Source organism: Castor canadensis, chromosome 3 (genome assembly GCF_047511655.1).
Source record: "Castor canadensis chromosome 3, mCasCan1.hap1v2, whole genome shotgun sequence".
In the NCBI taxonomy this organism is placed as follows: Eukaryota; Metazoa; Chordata; class Mammalia; order Rodentia; family Castoridae; genus Castor; species Castor canadensis.
In genome coordinates this window covers 167354236-167365443 of record NC_133388.1, presented here as the reverse complement: position 1 = coordinate 167365443, position 11208 = coordinate 167354236, and the positions used below count along the sequence as shown (strand labels likewise).

The window sequence follows — 11208 nt, the reverse complement described above, 5'->3', positions numbered from 1 at the left end:
TTATTGGATCATATGATTTCTTTATATATTCTGGATAAAATTCTTAATGTTGAATACTTTCTCATAGTCTATGACTTATTTTTTCAATTTCTTCATGATGTCTTTAAAAGTTTTTAATTTCAGTGAAGTTCAGTTTTTGCCACTTCTAAGAACCCTTTGCATGGCCTTAACACTTTGTCTAACCCAAGGTCGCAAACGTTTTCTCACATATTTTCTTAGAAAATTTTATGTTTCAGTTCTTAGATTTAAGTTCATGATCCACTTTTATTTATACATAACTCCTTTATTTTAATGGTCTAGAAAAAGAGGCTTAGTACATTTGCATTCAAAATGAATTCTGGGCCAAGCAACTGTAACCTGGTGTAGAAACAGACATAGGGAAAGACACACTGTCACAGAAGGTGGGAAGGAATTCCAAAATATATAACAGGGTGAACGCTGACTCCTGAGAAGTCAAAGAGCTTATCCTATATTGGTGTGAGGCATAGCTTATTTTCTGATGAACATGTTGGCACTATTTCAGCTGTCATTAGAAATTCTAGAATTATACACACACACACACCCCCAGACACAAGTAAATGCAGCACATAAACTTAATTTAAGATTAATCCTAGTCTTCTGGTACCGGTTCTTCCAGTGTATTTTTTTTTCCTTAAACCACTGTGCAGGTTATTTTTAATCTTCCCCTGAATAACTAGAATCCTCCAGACGGTGACCTGACTTCACACAAGTGCAGGACCAGCTCCTAGGAGCACAATGGGCTCTCTGGCTCTCTGGTCATGCTGTAGTGTGGTTCTTCCCTTCCCTTATTCAAATAGATCCTTAGCAAGCAAAGATCTCAAGTTTCCTGGATGACAGGGGGCTTCCTTTGATTTCAACTAAGAACTAGTGCCGCAGGGTAGCTACTTTGAGTATGTCATATGAAAAGAATAGGTGCAGGAGAAGAAATGGTACAAATAAACATGGAAGCCACTGGTATCCATCTGTAGCTACAACTTAGGATGCCTGCAGATGTGATCATTATGACAGTGCAGGGAAAGATACAGAGAAATGGCTAAATGACATGGGGATATTCCTCGGAATGGTAGATTGCCTGCTTTTCCTGCTTGCCTTTACTTCTTTGCCTTGCCCTGGGAAGCCACAGCTTCCACAAGATCTTGTTCAATGCATGGTCAGTGGGAATACCAGTCTGCTGGTTTAGCTCTACTGTAGTCTCATCAGAGAGACCACTCCCCCAGGTATTTGATGATGCCCCTAAAAGCAGTTGCCTTGATCTGGGAAACTATTTCTTCACTCTGGAAGGGCAGAGCTCTAACCACAGTGTCCCTAAGATTCTCACAGAAGGATGGCTGATCTTCTCTGAGGTCTGCATGCCTGTTATCTTTACTGATCTTGCTATAGAATGGATGGTCAGGTTCCTCTGTAAGAGAGGCAGTTATCAGAGCACCTGCAGATTTTTGCCTAGAACTTTTCATGTTTGGCAACAGTCTCTGCCTTATTGAAGTTAATCAGACATCGCAGTGTTGCTCACTGAGGCACCAAATCTTTACTACTGGCACTCACATCTGGTCAGTGGCATCCAATACTGTACTAAGAGTGCAAATGGCTCTTTTGTGTAGTGAGGTGAAGCAGATGTCAAACTCATAGCCAGCATGTCCCAGTACCAACCTCTGAGCCTGGCCTCTTTATGTTCTTCCTCACCTCCTCCAAGGTCAATGACCTACCAACTACCAGAAATACCCATGGTCCGGCTGGTCAACACTAGGTTATAGGAGACCCAGGCCAGAGCTGTGGCTGCTGGACTTGCTGAGGTTCTAAAGCCTCTGCAGCTCGTCTCCACCCCCAACCCCACCTTGCCTGTGCACTCTCACCCTGCTCCTCCAATGACCCATTTTGATTTAATTTTTGTGTATAATGTGATACAAGGTCTGTTTTTAAAAATCATTATCCTTTACCAGTTTAAGTGACTTGGTACAAACCAACTGGCCGTAAATATAAGAGATAATTTAATTGATCCATGCAACTATAATGACAACAATATCACATTGTCTTCATTATTATAGTTTTATGATAAGGTTTGAAACCAAGTCATGGAAGCTCTCTAATTTTATTCTTCCTTTGCAAAATTGTGTTAACTATGCTTCCCTTTGCATTTCCATATCAATTTTAAAATCAGTTTATCGATTTCTACAAAGGAAGGCTGCTGGTATTTTGATAGGGCTTATAATGAATTTTGCAGATAATTTGGGGAGATTTTAAAATTTTACAATATTGAGTCTATTGGATCTTATAATCCATGAACATTGAGTATCTCTAATTAGTTCAACTTAGTGTGTTTGTTGCGGGGGGCGGTGATAGGGATGAAACCCAGGGCCTCACTCATGCTGGGCAAGTACCCTACCACTAAACTCTACCCCTAGCTCCATTTCAACTTTTCTTAATTTCTCTCACTAATGTCTTATAGTTTTCAGTTGGCAAATACTAATTTTTAGTTAAATTTGTTCGTATGTATTTTATTCTTTTTTTAACGCTATTATGTGTGGAAGTGTTTGGTTGGTTTCATGTTCATATTTTTCACTGGTAGTATTTGATTACTCATGATCCCTATAACAGTCTAACTTTCTAAAACTTCCAGTCAAATCTGTGGCTAGTTTTATAGTCCATCATTTGTTTCAGAAGGACCCTTCTCAGACTAGTAGAGGTGCTGGCTTACATTCCTTGCTTGCCACCATGATCACCACTTCAACTCTCCACTCTTTTTATTAAGAAAACCTTTGCCCAGATGCCAGTGGCTTATGCCTATAATCCTAGCTACTCAGGAGGCACAGATTAGGTGGATCATGATTCAAAGCCAGCCTTGGGCAAATAGTTTGTGAGACCCCATCTTGAAAAACCCATCACAAAAAAATGGCTGGCAGAGTGGTCAAGCACTTAACAGTGCCTGCCTATCAAGCATGAGGCCCTGAAATCAAACCCCAGTGCTGCAAAGAAAAAAGAAAAATAATAAGTAAAAATAAATTTTAAAAACTTTTATATCAAAGAAATCTTTGTATCAAGGAAACCAATGTTGGTGGCTTCAGTGAAGCTAGATGCTGATTTTTGACAGTTTCATCTAATTGTATACTTGGTTTTCTGTCAGGATGAAAGTTAAAAATGATTTATTTTAATTTTTTATATTATAAATGTATTTCATATTATTACTTTTAAATTTTTCATCTAAATTAAGTTTAATATTTCAAAGGTTGGCTATTCTATATATAGTAAATCTTTCTTATACTTTTTGTTTGCTTGTTTGGAACTCTACATCTGAACTAGGTGGTTATACATTTTATTATTTTATTAAATAAAACTACTGCAAAAATGAATTTTATTTCATGAACATATTTGTGGATGTCTCTGTAATAGTTAAAGGACAAAAGTTACTGAAGAATAACCAAAAGTGACCACATGCTAAAATCATTCACTGTAAATTAGATGAGGTCATTATTAATGTAGCTTGGGTAATGCTGACATTTTTAAGTGGCTTTTTTTGCTTTCTAGGGTTTCAAATTTGCTATTCCACTTAAATGTTTAAAAACTGTCATACTTTCAATATTTATTCTAAAAATGAGGATTTCCAGGTTCTTAGCTGTATAATTGATTCATTATATAACTGTCTTCCAAAATCCACATACAAGAATAGAGCTATTAAGCCAGAACTATTTATACAAGTTTTATTTTCCTTCAGTCTCTTCATTTTTACTAAATGATATGAATAAATGTTTATAATCTTAATGTCAAAGTTTTTAATTCTAGAGATCATGATAAGGAAAATAATCTGCTTTATTCTTGATTAAATTGGAAGCCTGTTGAATGCAGATATCACATTCTTTTCAAAGCAATACTCTAAGAACTATCTGCAGGGTATATTATATATGGTAAATTAAATGCATGTATTCTCTACCTCACTCAAACTCACAATGAAAGGCACTATGTGTCCCACTATGAAAAACTAGAAACAAAAAGTTGTAGTTGCAAGTGCCTAGATATTAAGATAATTATATAAAAATCAATTCTTTTCCTCTCATTTAATGAACAGATATTTATTTAGTGTCTATATTGTATCATGGGCTATGCTAGATGCTAGGGACTAGTAAACACCTCAATCATTATTCCTGTGCTCCAGGGTTGTTCCACAGGGAGACAGTCAGTAAATAATGAACAAATAAATGATCCCACACCATTTAAATGCCACAGAATTACCAGAGTGAAGCAACTGCGTATGAAAACTGGGCAAGCAAAGGAAGGCTCCTATTAATGTAGGCTTGTAGATAATCACCCAGCCAACACTGGGGCATGGATCTAAACGAAGTCACCTTTAGATGACAGGCATGAAACAGTGGGAAACATATGGACATGAAGTCAGAGAGGCTTAGTTTTAATGCTGCAGCTGGAAGACCACGTACAAATCATTTACTCCATTTCCCTCATGTTATTGACACATTCTCTCAGAAAACACTTATCTAGATCCTACCAGGAGCCAGTCACTCTAGAGTAAAAGGAGCCTGAGAAACGGCAGGCATGACGAGGGTACAGACAGCATTTGCCCCATGGACACATTTATGACATATGTGAATTGCTTACTCCCTTTTTACTAGAATATTTTATTCTAAGGTTTGAGAAATGACACAAATACATAACATGTACAGAAATGAAAAAGTATTTAATAAATATTATTTAGGTGGTTCTCTTTTGCTTTTGTACTTTAAAATACGTCGGTGATACTAACCAACTGAATATTCATCTGTGAATTTTTTTAAACATTTGATTTTTGATATTAACTCTTCAACCCATCTAAATGGATTCTGCTTAATGGAGGGACAAGTACAATATTATACTACCCAAGAAATGATCTACAAATTAATAAGTAATTCTTAATCATTTTTTAAAAATTGCTGTTGTTTCAGCCTTTCCTATTAATGTACTATGCCTGTTGAGTCTAGTGCCTTTCTATACAGGTACTATAAATATTTCAATTTTTAAGCAAAATTTTGCTTGGTAAAAGGAGAACTTTCCTCTCTATTATCTTGTATTTTGTTAGCACATAGAAGATATATTGGCCTGTGTAAGAGGTTTTCAGGGGTAATTTTTATTACTTATAAAATTTTTGTTTTAAATGCTTATCCTAGAATCAAACTGCCAGTGTTTGTCATAACTGGTTGTTCCAAGTCTACACAAAAGCTACTGACCAGGCTTTCTCAGGAGATAGCAGACTTCAGGGCTTTGGCAAGATAGTACAAGAGGGAGTAAGAAGTGGAGCAGAAAAATTCTTATTTTGCAACTATTATAGTAAAGAATGATGCAGGAGCTGGCAGAGTGGCTCAAGTAGTAAGAGCTGAAGTGGCCTGAGGATCATTTTAGTACTGCAAGGAAAATGTGATTTTAAGCCTTTTCAAAATTCTGATCATCTTGTGTCCTCACGAAGAAGGCTAGAGTTAGGGAAGTTCAGGACTTATAAAAAAAATATGACTTAATATTGTATTTTTGTGTAGGTTGCCCAGGGATGGCTCAGATTGCCCTCACCTGGCCTGGGAACTGCCCACACCACCTCCACTCATTGATTACTGGATGGGAATCACTGGCTCTGCCTTTCCTATAGGTTAGCATACTCTCTCTTGCCTGCAGACTCCACCTGCACCCGCCATGCTCCCTTTTGTAATTCCCTTCCCTAACTTTTTATAAACTCCATTTATACTCATATGTCCTACCATGGAGTCTTCCCAGCAGCACATAAAGAATTTGGGAGTCTTCTGATCACAGACTGCACCAGTGTAGTTAACACTCACACCCTTGGGGTGACTACAGTTTGGAATAAGAAAAAAATATTGGAAATTTCTTTGGAGCCCTGGAAGCTTGAATGCTATTGGTTTTCTCTCTTTGGCAACTATAAGTAATAGTAATAAAGAAAAAGAATAAGGCTGCCATCTTGGACCCCAGGAAATGCACCAGGAATTTCTACATTAGTAGTGACTCCTTCAGAGATGTTACTTTGGAGGCAACTTGATAAAATAACCATGAGGAAAACATTTCATAACTCTTTTTTATGTTTGAATAGGTGAGTGATTGTCATGCTAGTAATACTGACTAGTATTTTAAAACAATATTCTGTCAGGTTAAACTAAATGAGAATTTTTTTTGAGATAGGGTCTCTCTATGTAGACCAGGTTGGTCTTAAACTTTAGACTATTGCTGCCTCAGCCTCTCAAGCATTGGGATTGCAGGCGTCCATCACCACATCTGGCTCTGTTATTTTGTTTTGTTTTCTAACATGTTACAATATCTGACTTGTACAATTCATGTCTTCTGGAATATAAGGTGCTATAGAACATGTTCACAGATACAGGGTAACTTCCCATTATACAAGCTGAATGTTATGAATATCAAAACATTGTATCTTATAAATATATTTTTACCAACATTATATTGTTTAACTCTCACAACAAAACTACCAGAAAGGCATTATCATGCCCCTTTAATAGATGAGGAACAGAGCCATAAAAGGCTCAGGCAATAGTCCAAGGAACACATACCTGCTAGGTGGTCAGAACTCAAATCCGGATCTGTTCTTGACTTCTTATGACCATAAAGTATTCCATAGGGTAAAGAAGTTAGGCTAAGAGACAAAAAATGTATTTATTAAGCATGCATAGTTCTTTTAGGTAAATAGGAACCCACATCTATATCTTTTCTAGGTGCTTGTTATGGTCCCTATAAATCACACACACACACACACACACACACACACTTGAATGGGGAAGAGAGAACAAAGGAAGCATACTCTAGAAAAAGGACACTTAGATACATAAAAGAAATAATTTACAACATAGTCATATGATGTTGTTAAAGTATAGAAATTCATGAACGATAATGTGTCATTGATTTTCAGTTAACTTTGTGCTAACTCACATCTTTCTGGTCCTGGCTGCAAATCTGAAATGGCCTCTGGTACAGGCAGAGCAATTTTCCACACCTTCACTCAAGGACTTCCATATTCTAATCCCAGGACCCTGTACATGTATCATCTTATAGGATAGAAGGAAATTCACAGACATCATTAAAAATTCTGAGATGAGGATGTTTTCCATTCTTACTGTTTGAAGCCACTAAGTTTACGATAATTTGTTACAGCAGCATTGGGAAACTAATACAACTTTCTGCCCCAACTGGAATAAAATCCAAAGTCCTCAGCCTAGCCTTGAGGGTCTTTCAAGATAGACTCTCACCCAACTTTTCATACTCACATCTGAATTTTAAGTTGAATTTCAGATAAAATGCTGAAAGAAAGAGAACACCATGTTTTATACACCCTGCCTTCCAAGAACACTAAACTGTTTAGAATTGTCATGCATAAATTTTGCTTTTGCAGGTTCTGACCTTGCCTCTCTGCCTCAGACTGCACCTTCTGTAAGTGGTCGTATCCTGTCCTATTTCACCTCTGACCTCAACCTCATTCCACTCCTCTCACAGCCAGGTAATCAATACACTCAGTTTAGGATTAATTCCTGCAGAAGTCTTCCCAATGCTGTTAGGTAGCATTTAGCCAAGATTGATAGGATTATACAATGAAAACCTAAAATGGAGGATTCTTCAAGGTCTCTAAAAGAAAAAATAAACACTTAAAAGCCCCTTTTAGGATCAAAACAGCCCATCAAGGTCATGGGATATCACAAGATGTTTTTAAGTCACCCACCTTAAGGTAATCAGTTTCTAAAATGATAGATCTTTGCTTCACAAAAGACCTAGGTCTATAAACCCAGGGTTAGGTGAACCCCCAAATACTTTGTACATTGTTAGTGTGTAGACCTATATAGCCTCTTGATCTTAACCATGACTTAAGTCTTGTGCACTGTTCCTAGAGAGGGACTTAATGCTTCAAGCCCCTTCTACCTCAATAAAAACTGATGCCAGTGTAAAAATAATTGTTATTCTCATTCTCTCTCAAGAGATGATCCACTTTTATTGTATTCAAAAGTATATTTCTTTCCTAGTAAACTTTACTTTCACTATCAACTACATTTTTGTGTCTTGCCTGAATTCTCTCTCAAGAAGTAAGGACCAAGGCAGATAGCTGTGCTAATCTTTCAGAAACACTTTTGGTTAACTTTCTGGTAACAATACCATTCCTATTCCTAAACTCAGCATTTCTCCTCTATGTTCTGTTAATTTACCTTGACTTCAATTTATCCCTGTCATAATATCTATTCACACTACATGAAACTATTTGTACTTTCATCATCCTGGCTAGACAGTGAGTTCCACAAGAGCAGGGACTGTGCAGACTCATGGTTTTGTCTCAGTGCCCTGTACAATGCTGCCTGCATGTAGTCAGTATTCACAAAATGTTTGCTAAATTTGTGTCCCAGAGAAATTTGCATTCTAAAGGTAACTGGTTTATTTATACAGAAGAAAAGCTCTTTAAAAATTAGTTCTGAGAAAAAGCAGTCAAAAGTAAATTATTTGATTGATGGCCTGTGGAGATACCTTCTTTCCTAGCACAACATTTGTGCTTTTGCTAGACATAATGTTGAGCTTTTAGGAAGAAGGAATAACATAATGACACAGAAAATGTTCTACATTCTATAGCAATTTATATCTGAAATACGAATATGTCATAGCTGATGTAATAACAATATATACAAGAAACTACAGAATAATTCTCATATACAGCTTTGAGGTGTTTTAAAACATTTGTTTTCATTTTAGTAGTATGGATAACACATGAGTTATTCCAAGAAGAGAGAGAGAGAGAGTCCTTATGCTATCACAATGTGAGAGATGACTTCTTAAACAGGCTGCAAGTTAAGGAGCTCCTGAGCACACTGAAAATCAATGAAAGAGGGCATTCCATGTGTGACAAGGGCTAGGATCTGCTGAAGCTGTGAAGAATTGCCAGCCTCATGCTTACTACTCCAGAAAACCCAGGATTAAAAGAAACCACAGTGAAATTTTAAAAATCATATTCTGTTTGGGCGATTTAACTTACATTGTCCTATAGCTTCAGTTGGTAAAGAACAATTATCTTAAACAGATGTACCCTAGGATCAGTATTGCTTATCTGAGTCTGAGTTAGATCCTTCCATGCTTGAAAAGCTTTGATGCCTCAACACGATGTTTGCCAAAGAGGGCTCTATAATGAGCAGCCAAATTCTCTGTATTTCAGGCACTTTCTTTCAAACTGCTTTTGAAGGAGACTGTCAAGTGTTGCATGCTGTTTGTCAGTTAACACTTGGGGAGTGAAATTCACAAAGGGCACTTTATGTACCTTCACAACAAGGATATCTTTGCAAACACTTCAGCGCTATTTTAAGTTTTGGAGTTATAAGTATCTCACTCTTCTTGGAGGTGATACTAGCTGACCCAGGACGCCTGGGTTTTAAGTGAGTTTGCACTTTCAAGGCCTGTTGGCACATGCTGAGATTTCAATTGCATTGTATGTCCAAAGAATTGTCCCTTTTATTTATGTGGCTTCCTTTATCTGAGAGGCCTCATAATACTGGCAATGACAATACAAAAACACTGATAAATGCCATCTATTGATTGCTTATTTATTATGCAGTAGTTTAGTCGATTATCTGCATGATCTCACTGAATTCACATAGAGGTAGGTGTATTATTACTTGTTCTATTTACTAATGAGAACTTCAAGGCTCAGAAACTGTAAGTCAGATGCCTAAGGAAACAAAACACAACTGGTAAAACTGAATTTACACCCACAGTTGCATAACTTTAGAGCCATTAATTTATTTTTCCTTGTTCTTAGAGAGCTAAAACAACCAAAGGAGGAGGAAAAAGGTACTCTTGTGGGGCAGGGTGGGGGCAGAGGTAGGAGCGATCATAGAAAAAGTTGGTGCCAATTAAATGCTTTCTTTTTCAGCATTGCTCAGAGGATATATTATGTATATGTATTATGCATGTGTGTTTTCCCATCTTCCAATTTTGTTGGAAAAAGAAACCTGTGCTTTCCCAGAGGTCTTGAGAGGCTTCCATTTCTCTGCCACTTTTGTAACTCATTTAGTTGCTAATATTTGAAAATCTTGGTTTCTACAGATCAGAACTGGGAAATGTACTAGACATTTCTTTACCCCTCTCATTACAAGCTGACCACTTTATACATTGTGCTTTTGAGAATAATGGAAAAATAAAGAAAAAAGGCAGGGATCAGAAGACTGGGGAAATAAGCATCCAGCTCATTTTGTAGACAAGTGTAGATTGGGGCAACATTACAATGCTTATACATTTCAGTCTGCTTTCCATTCATCATCTTGGTTAATTTCTCTCTTCATTCACTAAACAGATGAGTAGCAAAGAAGACAATAGAATTAAACCCAAACAAAAAGGCCCCTTTGTCCTAAGTCCTCAGTGTTTCCTTCAGAATAAGGACCTTTAACAATGGGAGGTCCACTCTGATTATCTGTAGCCAATGTGTTTCTACTTCAGTAGTAACTGCTTTCAGCAAAAGAAGGAAATGTTTGTAAAGGGGTAAAGACCCAGTTAACTGACTGTTTGAAGACAATTAACCTTCCAGAGGAAATGGTGGACACTGCAAACTTCATCTTTCTGGACAGAACTGTCATCTGAAGTGCCAGGCAGGCACTTTCTTGTCTTCTTTGGAAGACAAACTGTTTGTGTCTTTAGAGTTTAACTTCACATGGAGACTCATCTATCCTTATCCACACCTGGCTCTCTTCTGACCTGGTTGTTCTCCTCACTTCTTTGCAGAACAACTGCTCTGTCTTCTCTCTTCTTGACTTTATCTTACAAATGACCTGCTTAATTTATCTTCCTGAAGGAGATCTGCTTAGGATATATTGTTACTTAAAAAGCCTTAATAATGTACCTAAATCTAAATAACAAAGACTTTCTGGCCTAACCTTCAAAATGTTCCATGGCCTCACCCTGTTGGCCCTTCTCAAACATTTCCTGTCTGCCTTCCCACCTTTTTTAAGATTCTTTGCCAACACCAAACTAAATTTTACTTCCTTGAAATAGAGTATAAGTTACTCAAGAACAAGATTTTTTTCTGCTTATTGCTGAATCTCCAGTATCCACATCAGTGGCTGGTTCCTGGGAAGTGCCAGAGAAACATATGTTGCATCAACTGAATGAACCAATGGCCCTTTTCCACATTCCCTGACTATTACTTTGATTATTTCTTGCCTTATCCATAGA

General features: G+C 37.2%; 1 pseudogene; it reads right to left on the bottom strand.

Annotated features, from left to right (window-relative positions):
* Nucleotides 1-1054: 1054 nt before the first annotated feature.
* Nucleotides 1055-5684, bottom strand: LOC109702706 (phosphoglycerate mutase 1 pseudogene; annotated as a pseudogene).
* Between the last annotated feature and the right edge of the window lie 5524 nt (nucleotides 5685-11208).